Here is a 2,947-nt window from a genome sequence, read left to right on the forward strand (position 1 = left end):
ATAGTTCTGAAAAGGCAATCAAACAAAGTACAATGGGCTCAGTCTGGTTGGGAATAATGAAGTCACTACCTGGTGATAATTACATCAAAAGTAGAATTTCGGTGCCAGAGTTGAATAAAGATAAACATGGAAGCTATCCCCCTTTTTTCTTTTCTAAATATTTAAATAAGAAAATAACAAGCCATTATTTCTCTATTTTGCATATAAAGATGGTCCTGCTTGTTAGCTAAGTGGAAAGAATATATGTAGATCTGAGGTGTATCTGCCAAAGGAGTAATGTCAAGGAGTAGAGTGTAATGCTTTCTTGTCACAGCTATAAAATACAAAACAAAATAAAAGAGTAATGAATATAATTAGTGCTAGGCATTCCCACAGGGAAAAGGCAAGAGAACTTGCTATCCCTTGGTGGTCAGATTGTATACAATGAAAAACTCAGTTACACTGATCTGCCGTACCCCAGCCCTCCACCACCAGCTCCTTTATTTGTTCTGTCTCATTTGAAGTAAGCCCATCTGGAACCACAGGAGTAGGGCTGGTGATCAGAAGCTTTTACTTTGGAGTCAACTAAGGGGGAGAAAAGTCTTGGCATACCAGATAATCTGGCTTTGGTGAGGCATCTCCATGCAACAGGGTTGCATCGGGAAGTTGATGCCACACTCTGCATAAATCCTCTGCACAGAATGGCGGAAGGCTCAAAAGGGTGGAAAGTGAAGGCAACAAGGCGTCGCACTGTGTAGTTGATGGAGCAGGCAGCTAAGCCTGCCTGGATCTCAAACTTGACCCAACCCGAGTCCAGAGCATATAACCTGATGGGGTTGTTACAGCAGTTTTCAATCTGAATGTGTTACAGCAGTTTTAGATCCAAGAGTGTTACAGCAGCTTTACATCTGTCACCTAAGAAACCGAGGCCACTCGGAGAAGTGAAGCAGAATTTCAGATTTGATTAAGCCAGCTGGCTCAGAGGAGCTAATTTCTCCAGATTCTGAGCCCCAAGTGCAGGTCAGTACAGGCTTATAGGGGACAGAATCGGGGAGGGATTAGGTTGCAGACATGTTTGAAGACAGGAGGGAAACCAGAAGATTGGTCTTGCTCAGTAACCTGATTAACATTCTAGCTTGTCTCCTGGGTGGGGAGGATTAGTCCTGCTCAGTAACCTGATTAACATTCTAGCTTGTCTCCTGGGTGGGGAGGATTAGTCCTGCTCAGTAACCTGATTAACATTCTAGTTTGTCTCCTGGGAGGGGAGGGCAGTTTATGTTTTCTGGGAGGGGGAGGTTAATGTTTTACCTTTTCCTGTTCAGGGTGATCTCCACAAGTCTTGGGCTGCTCCATTACTGACACCCACTTGTCATCATAGTTGAAAGATAAGTCCCACTGTAGGACTAAGCACTGCTGAGGAGCTGCCTCAGCAACAGTCACATTGCCTCTGTGTGTCCTCCATACTTGGCATTGATAACCAGCGTTGGATCTGCTTTCTGTGGACTTGGAACTTCACTGGGCAAGGTAGTGTTACCAAAGAGGTCACAGAAGTTCGCAGAGTTCCCAAAACTCATCTGTAATATTCTTAAATACACGGGTCACCTCTGTTGTCACCATATTGTATACGACAAAGAAAGATGCCTTTGGCAGATCTGTGGCCCACGTGTTACAATGTCCTCAGTAATGTACTTGATAACCAGATGGTTTTCATCCAAGAGCTACATTTTCCACATGTGCAGTGGTCACAGCTGGTGAAAATACTGGAAGAAGCTCCTCTTGGGTATTGTACTGACATCCTGTTCTGCCAGACACCACAAGTATACCAGCAACAGGTATTTCAGGGAGTTGATAAAGGGATCTCTAGAGGGATGGCCATTCCTGTCTGACAGTCCTGCTGTCTCTCAGGGAAAATGGCTGGCATGGTGAGCAGGTCACCCTTGTAGCAGAAGTGGCCAATGGTTTGCACATTGATGGAAATGCCTTTAGGAGTCACCATGGATAGTTCGCTGCGGCACTGACAAGATGGCCAGGATGTTCTTGCACAAGTACAGCCCTGCTCGTGTGACAGGACCGCTTTATCAACTTGAATGTGTGTCATACAAGCAGCCAGTGTGAGGGTCAATGATATGGACAGAATAGTCCTCTAGAGGGGACCGTGGGTTGGGGGTCATTGACTCAATGTCCCGATACACATCAAAGAAAGGATGGTGAGGCTCTTCCGAGAGGTAGGTAGCTGAGCCCAGGATAACATACCGGCTGTCATCTGTGAAGAGGCTACACTCCCGGTTCAGTTGTGTCCCATTGGCCGCTACACTGGAAATGTGCAGCAGGACAAAAAAGTGTTCAAAGAGCCAGCCCTGGATATTGACTGATATTGATCATTACTGTTGGATAGGATCTCCCCCTCATGCCCCTGCAGGAGGTCCTCTGCTGCCTGGCAGCCCTGGTACTCATAGAGTTTGAGAAATTTCTGGTCTGAAGAAAAAACAATAAAGAAGCATCCATCTGGTGAGCATTTATGCAAGAAACAAGGAAGCTTCTCAACATTGACAACTGTAAAGTTGGAGAAGACATTCTGGTGTAACACTCAGACCTGCTGCCAGTGGGTCCCTGCCTTGCCAGAGCTGATCTGCCTCCGTTCCAAGTGGTGAGTGACATTTTGGTTTTGGATTCTTCAAGGTTTGATGGTGGAGGCATAATGATCCATTATCACATCTTGTTTCTGGTCCCGACTCAAAGGACCCGGGTGAGGGGGTCCCCACTCCTGCCATGTCTCTGGACCCCGGCTGGGTGCTAAAGCCAAGCTATCATTTTTCAAAGGGTGTTCCAAAGGATTCGAAAACATGTCTTTAAAATAATGACCACAAGATTTAGAAGTAGCCACATGAGTACAAATGGAGTGGGGAATAAACACACACACACACACAAACCACTGTGGTCTAGTCATTCCCAGTTCATAGTGACCTTC

General features: G+C 45.8%; 1 pseudogene; it reads right to left on the reverse strand.

Annotated features, from left to right (window-relative positions):
* Positions 1-279: 279 nt before the first annotated feature.
* On the reverse strand, positions 280-2,695 carry LOC102835986 (annotated as a pseudogene).
* Between the last annotated feature and the right edge of the window lie 252 nt (positions 2,696-2,947).

This window comes from Chrysochloris asiatica, unplaced genomic scaffold, assembly GCF_000296735.1.
Source record: "Chrysochloris asiatica unplaced genomic scaffold, ChrAsi1.0 scaffold00133, whole genome shotgun sequence".
NCBI lineage: Eukaryota > Metazoa > Chordata > Mammalia > Afrosoricida > Chrysochloridae > Chrysochloris > Chrysochloris asiatica.